Here is an 8,387-nt window from a genome sequence, read left to right as displayed (position 1 = left end):
CTCCTAATGATGTGATCCCGTTATCAACGACATCCAATGTCCATGGTCAGGAAACCGTAACCATCTATTGATCAACGAGCTAGTCAACTAGAGGCTTACTAGGGACATGGTGTTGTCTATGTATCCACACATGTATCTGAGTTTCCTATCAATACAATTCTAGCATGGATAATAAACGATTATCATGAATAAGGAAATATAATAATAACCAATTTATTATTGCCTCTAGGGCATATTTCCAACAGTCTCCCACTTGCACTAGAGTCAATAATCTAGTTCACATCACCATGTGATTAACACTCACTGGTCACATCACCATGTGACCAACATCTAAAGAGTTTACTAGAGTCAACAATCTAGTTCACATCACTATGTGATTAACACTCAATGTGTTCTGGTTTGATCATGTTATGCTTGTGAGAGAGGTTATTAGTCAACGGGTCTGAACCTTTCAGAACCGTGTGCTTTACGAATATCTATGTCATCTTGTGGATGCTACCACGCGCTATTTGGAGCCATTTCAAATAATTGCTCTACTATACGAATCCGGTTTACTACTCAGAGTCATCCGGATTAGTGTCAAAGTTCGCATCGACGTAACCCTTTACGACGAACTCCTTTCCACCTCCATAATTGAGAAAATTCCTTAATCCACTAGGTACTAAGGATAAGTTCGACCGCTGTCATGAGATCCTTTCCCGGATCACTATTGTACCCTCTTGACCAACTCATGGCAAGGCACACTACATGTGCGGTACACAGCATAGCATACTATAGAGCCTACGTCTAAAGCATAGGGGACGACGTTCGTCCTTTCTCTATCTTCTGATGTGGTCAGGTCTTGAGTCTTACTCAATACTCACACCTTATAACACAGCCAAGAACTCCTTCTTTGCTGATCTATTTTGAACTCTTTCAAAATCATGTCAAGGTGTGCTGTCTTTTGAAAGTATCATCAGGCGTCTTGATCTATCCCTATGGATCTTGATGCCCAATATGTAAGCAGCTTTATCCAGGTCTTCCTTTGAAAAACTCCTTTCAAACAAACCTTTATGCTTTCCAGAAATTTTACATCATTTCGGATCAACAATATGTCATTCACATATACTTATCAGAAATGTTGTAGCGCTCCCACTCACTTTATTGTAAATACAAGTTTCTAACAAACTTTGTATAAACCCAAAAACTCTGATCATTCCATCAAAGCGTATATTCTGACTCCGAGATGCTTGCTCTAATCCATGGAAGGATCGCTGGAGCTAGCATACCTTTTAGCATCCTTAGGATCGACAAAACCTTTCTGATTGTATCACATACAACCTTTCCTTACGAAAACTGGTAAGGAAACTTGTTTTGACATCCATCTGCCAGATTTCATAAATGCAGCTAATGCTAACATGATTCCGACGGACCTAAGCATCGCTACGGATGAGAAAAACTCATCGTAGTCAACTCCTTGAACTTGTGAAAATACTCTTTGCCACAAGCCGAGCTTCATAGACGGTAACATTACCGTCCATGTCCGTCTTCTTCTTAAAGATCCATTTATCTCAATGGCTTGCCGATCATCGGGCAAGTTCACCAAAGTCCATGCTTTGTTCTGATACATGGATTATATCTCGGATTTCATGGCCTCGAGCCATTCGTCGGAATATGGGCCCACCATCGCTTCTCCATAGCTCGTAGGTTCATTGTTGTCTAGCAACATGACTTCCAAGACAGGATCACGCATTACTCTGAAGTAGTGCGCATCCTCGTCGTCCTACGAGGTTTGGTAGTGACTTGATCCGAAGTTTCATGATCACTATCATAAGCTTCCACTTCAATTGGTGTAGGTGCCACAGGAACAACTTCCTGTGCCCTGCTACACACTAGTTGAAGCGACGATTCAATAACCTTATCAAGTCTCCACCATCCTCCCACCCAATTCTTTCGAGAGAAACTTTTCCTCGAGAAAGGACTCGTTTCTAGAATCAATTACTTTTGCTTCCAGATCTGAAATAGGAGGTATACCCAACTGTTTTTGGGTATTCTATGAAGATGCATTTATCCGCTTTGGGTTCGAGCTTATCATCCTGAAACTTTTTCACATAAGCATCGCAGCCCCAAACTTTTAAGAAACGACAACTTAGGTTTCTCTAAACGGTGTCGTCTCAACGGAATTGCGTGGTGCCCCTTTTAAAGTGAATGCGGTTGTCTCTAATGCCTAACCCATAAACGATAGTGGTAATTCGATAAGAGACATCATGGTATGCACCATATCCAATAGGGTGCAGCTACGATGTCCGGACACACCATCACACTATGGTGTTCCAGGCGGTATTAATTGTGAAACACTTTCCACAATGTCTTAATTGTGTGCCAAACTCGTAACTCAGATACTCATCTCTATGATCATATCACAGACATTTTATCCTCTTGTCACGACGATCTTCAACTTCACTCTGAAATTACTTGAACCTTTCAATAATTCAGACTTGTGTTTCATCAAGTAAATACACTCAGCATCTACTCAAATCATCTGTGAAGTAAGAACATAACGATATCCACTGCATGCCTCAGCACTCATTGGACTGCATACATCAAAATGTATTACTTCCAATAAGTTGCTCTCTTGTTCCATCTTATTGAAAACGAGGACTTTCAGTCATCTTGCCCATGTGGTATGATTTGCATGTCTCAAGTGATTCAAAATCAAGTGACTCCAAACGATCCATCTGCATGGAGTTTCTTCATGCATATATACCAATAGACATGGTTCGCATGTCTCAATCTTTTCAAAAACGACTGAGTCCAAAGATCCATCTACATGGAGCTTCTTCATGCGTTCTATACCAATATGACTCAAGTGGCAGTGCCACAAGTATGTGGTACTATCATTACTATCTTATATCTTTTTGGCACGAACATGTGTATCATGGCGATCGAGATTCATTTCAGGTGCAAGACCATTGAAGGTATTATTCAAATAAACAGAGTAACCATTATTCTCCTTAAATGAATAACCGTATTGCGATAAACATAATCCAATCATGCTTAACGCAAACACCAAATCTCGATGGTAGAGGGAGCATGCGATGCTTGATCACATCAACCTTGGAAACACCTCCAACACATATCGTCATCTCACCTTTAGCTAGTCTCCGTTTATTCCGCAGCTTTTATTTCGAGTTACTAACACTCAGCAACCGAACCGGTATCTAATACCCTGGTGCTGCTAGGAGTACTAGTAAAGTACACATTCATATAACGTATATCCAATATACTTCTGTCGACCTTGCCTGCCTTCTCATCTACCAAGTATCTAGGGTAGTACTGCTTCAGTGACCGTTCCTCTCATTACAGAAGCACTTAGTCTCGGGTTTGGGTTCAACCTTGGGATTCTTCACTAGAGCAGCAAACGACTTGCTATTTCATGAAGTATCCCTTTTGCCCTTGCCCTTCTTAAACTAGTGGTTTTACTAACCATCAACAATTGATGCTCCTTCTTGATTTCTACTCTCGCGGTGTCAAACATCGCGAATAGCTCAAGGATCATCATAACTATCCTTGATATGTCATAGTTCATCACGAAGCTCTACTAGCTTGGTGGCAGTGACTATGGAGAACTATCACTATCTCATCTGGGAGATTAACTCCCACTCGATTCAAGCGATTGTGGCACTCAGACAATCTGAGCACATGCTCAACGATTGAGCTTTTCTCCCTTAGTTTGCAGGCTTAAGAAACTTGTGAGAGGTCTCATACCTCTTGACGTGGGCACTAGTCTGAAATCCCAATTTCAGTCTTCGGAACATCTCACATGTTCTGCGACGTTTCAAAAACGTCTTCGGTGCCACAATTCTAAACCGCACTGAACTATCACGTAGTCATCAAAACGTGTATGTCAGATGTTTCGTAACATCTACATACGACGCTGAGGTTCAGCACACCGAGCGGTGCATTAAGGACATAAGCCTTCTGTGCAGCAATGAGGACAATCCTCAGTTTACGGACCCAGTCCGCATAATTGCTACTACCAACTTTCAACTAAATTTTCTCTAGGAACATATCTTAACCAGTAGAACTAAAGCGCAAGCTATGACATAATTTGCAAATACCTTTTTGACTATGTTCATGATAATGAAGTTCATCTGATTATGAACTGCCACTCAGATAGACATCCCTCTAGTCATCTAAGTGAAACATGATCCGAGTTTAACTAGGCCGTGTCCGATCATCACGTGAGACGGACTAGTCAAGATCGGTGAACATCTCCATGTTGATCGTATCTTCTATACGACTCATGCTCGACCTTTCGGTCCTCCGTGTTCCGAGGCCATGTCTGTACATGCTAGGCTTGTCAAGTCAACCTAAGTGTATTGCGTGTGTTCCGAGGTCATGTCTGTACATGCTAGGCTCGTCAACACCCGTTGTATTCGAACGTTAGAATCTATCACACCCGATCATCACATGGTGCTTCGAAACAACGAACCTTCGCAACGGTGCACAGTTAGGGTGAACACTTTTCTTGAAATTATTATAAGGGATCATCCTACTTGCTATCGTCGTTCTAAGCAAATAAGATGCAAAAACATGATAAACATCACATGCAATCAAATAGTGACATGATATGGCCAATATCATCATGCTCCTTTGATCTCCATCTTCGGGGCACCATGATCATCTTCGTCACCGGCATGACACCATGATCTCCATCATTGTGTCTTCATGAAGTCGTCACGCCAACGATTACTTCTACTTCTATGGCTAACGCGTTTAGCAACAAAGTAAAGTAATTTACAAGGCGTTATTCAATGACACGCAGGTCATACAAAATAATAAAGACAACTCCTATGGCTCCTGCCGGTTGTCATACTCATCGACATGCAAGTCGTGATTCCTATTACAAGAATATGATCAATCTCATACATCACATATATCATTCATCACATCTTCTAGCCATATCACATCACATAGCACTTGCTGCAAAAACAAGTTAGACGTCCTCTAATTGTTGTTGCAAGTTTTTACGTGGTTTGTAGGTTTCTAGCAAGAACGTTTTCTTACCTACGTATGACCACAACGTGATTTGCCAATTTCTATTTACCCTTCATAAGGACCCTTTTCATCGAATCCGTTCCGACTAAAGTAGGAGAGACAGACACCCGCTAGCCACCTTATGCAACTAGTGCATGTCAGTCGGTGGAACCTGTCTCACGTAAGCGTACGTGTAAGGTCGGTCCGGGCCGCTTCATCCTACAATGCCGCCGAAACAAGAAACGACTAGTAGCGGCAAGAAGAATTGGCAAACTCAACGCCCACAACTTCTTTGTGTTCTACTCGTGCATAGTAACTACGCATAGGCCTGGCTCATGATGCCACTGTTGGGAATCGTAGCATAATTTAAAATTTTCCTACGCTCACCAAGATGCATCTATGGAGTCTACGAGCAACGAGGGGAAAGGAGTGCATCTACATACCCTTGTAGATCGCGAGCGGAAGCGTTCCAATGAACGTGGATGACGGAGTCGTACTCGCCGTGATCCAAATCACCGATGACCGAGTGCCGAACGGACGGCACCTCCGCGTTCAACACACGTACGGTGCAGCGACGTCTCCTCCTTCTTGATCCAGCAAGGGGGAAGGAGAGGTTGATGGAGATCCAGCAGCACGACGGCGTGGTGGTGGATGTAGCGGGTCTCCGGCAGGGCTTCGCCAAGCTTCTGCGAGAGAGAGAGAGATGTTGCAGGGGAGGAGGGAGGCGCCCAAGGCTGTGTTTTTCTGCCCTCCCCCCCCCCTTTATATAGGCCCCCTTGGGAGGGGGGCCGGCCAAAAACCCATCTAGGGTTGGGGGGGGCAGCGGCCAAGGGTGGAAAGGGGTGCCTTGCCCCCCAAGGCAAGGGGGAAGTCCCCCCACCCTAGGGTTCCCAACCCTAGGCGCATGGGGGGAGGCCCATGGGGGGCGCCCAGCCCACTAGGGGCTGGTTCCCTTCCACTTTCAGCCCATGGGGCCCTCCGGGATAGGTGGCCCCACCCGGTGGACCCCCGGGACCCTTCCGGTGGTCCCGGTACAATACCGGTAACCCCCGAAACTTTCCCGGTGGCCGAAACGTGACTTCCTATATATAATTCTTCACCTCCGGACCATTCCGGAACCTCTCGTGACATCCGGGATCTTATCCGGAACTCCGAACAACTTTCGGGTTTCCGCATACATATATCTCTACAACCCTAGCGTCACCGAACCTTAAGTGTGTAGATCCTACGGGTTCGGGAGACATGCAGACATGACCGAGACGCCTCTCCGGTCAATAACCAACAGCGGGATCTGGATACCCATGTTGGCTCCCACATGTTCCACGATGATCTCATCGGATGAACCACGATGTCGAGGATTCAGTCAATCCCGTATACAATTCCCTTTGTCAAACGGTATGTTACTTGCCCGAGATTCGATCGTCGGTATCCCAATACCTTGTTCAATCTCGTTACCGGCAAGTCTCTTTACTCGTACCGCAATGCATGATCCCGTGACTAACGCCTTAGTCACATTGAGCTCATTATGATGATGCATTACCGAGTGGGCCCAGAGATACCTCTCCGTCACACGGAGTGACAAATCCCAGTCTCGATCCGTGCCAACCCAACAGACACTTTCGGAGATACCCGTAGTGCACCTTTATAGTCACCCAGTTACGTTGTGACGTTTGGCACACCCAAAGCACTCCCACGGTATCCGGGAGTTGCACGATCTCATGGTCTAAGGAAAAGATACTTGACATTGGAAAAGCTCTAGCAAACGAAACTATACGACCTTTTATGCTATGCTTAGGATTGGGTCTTGTCCATCACATCATTCTCCTAATGATGTGATCCCATTATCAACGACATCCAATATCCATGGTCAGGAAACCGTAACCATCTATTGATCAACGAGCTAGTCAACTAGAGGCTTACTAGGGACATGGTGTTGTCTATGTATCCACACATGTATCTGAGTTTCCTATCAATACAATTCTAGCATGGATAATAAACGATTATCATGAATAAGGAAATATAATAATAACCAATTTATTGTTGCCTCTAGGGCATATTTCCAACAATAGCATGGAACAATCAAAAATTATAGATACGTTGGAGACGTATCAGCTGCAAGCTTGCAGAGGTTGATTCCCTTTGAATAGAAGTGCATCTTGAGTTCTTGACTTGAAGGCCATCAACAAAGATTTCATCTACAGGCTATGCAGAAAATTAGTTGCCCGAGCAATTGAAAAAATGGAGGGTAGCGAGGGCGAGTGTAAGACTCTACGTGCACTCGAGGAGTTGGGGGCATGAGCCGGGCAGTTGGTGAAGTCGAGATGCCAGCCGGGCTTATGATCACGCAGAGGCACGAGAGGCCACAGCTGCCAGCACCACCCTCACCATGGCTCGAACCAACGATCGCTTCGTCACTTGGCGATGAGCCACTTGACGAACTGGTACGTGAACCGCGCGCCGCTCGCCGGCATCGACGGCGGGTAAGGCACCCTCCTGCTACATCACGACGGGTAAGGCACCACCGGATTAAATGGTAGCCCTCCTGCTGCATTGCTTCCTTCCGGGCTGGTGGATCTGCTGCAGCGTGTTGCCGCTCGAAGTTGTCATAGGCAGGAGGAGGTCAGCGAAGGCGATAGAGCCACGATATCGAGAGCGATGGAATTGGGGGAAGGGGAGCGTGGGCCTTGGAGGTGGCACGACGTGTGTATGTGGGCTGTTTTATTTTCTTTTTGTCTTCTTTCGTGCGAGGAGGTCCTTTTTTCACGTACGAGAGGGAGGGGGATCCAACGAGGTCGAGCCAGACGTTCGATCCCCCTTTAATAATAGAGATAAAATTGCACCCAAACCATATAAAATTGTTGTAAACATGGCATGAATACTTTATAAATTATAGATACGTTAGAGACGTATCATGGGGCCCGTGGGCCACCCCCAATGTTGATTCTTGCGCCAAAAAATCCCATAAATTCCATAATAAACACCATAACATTTTATCGCGTTTTGACTTCGCTTGATATAGATTTTTTGTGAAATGCAAAACATGCAAAGTAAAGGAACTGACACTGAGCACTAGATCAATATGTTAGTCCCTAAAAAAATATAATTTATTGCCAAAAGTATGTGAAAGGTATAAAATAATGGCATATGAAACAATCAAAAATTATAGATACGAGACATATCAGACCCCTGGGCGGGGACACCGTCAGAGTGCAAATTTAGTAGAACACAGAATCTAGATGAGGAACGACAATGTATATTTTGTAAACAGTGAACACCATCCGAGAAGCACCACGGGGACAAGTTATTTGGGAAAAGTCGGACAACAGATCTGAGGCACCACGCGTGCGTCATGAAAGTGGCGACAAGAT

This window comes from Triticum aestivum, chromosome 4D (genome assembly GCF_018294505.1).
Source record: "Triticum aestivum cultivar Chinese Spring chromosome 4D, IWGSC CS RefSeq v2.1, whole genome shotgun sequence".
Classification (NCBI taxonomy): Eukaryota; Viridiplantae; Streptophyta; class Magnoliopsida; order Poales; family Poaceae; genus Triticum; species Triticum aestivum.
Note: the sequence above shows the minus strand (reverse complement) of the source record.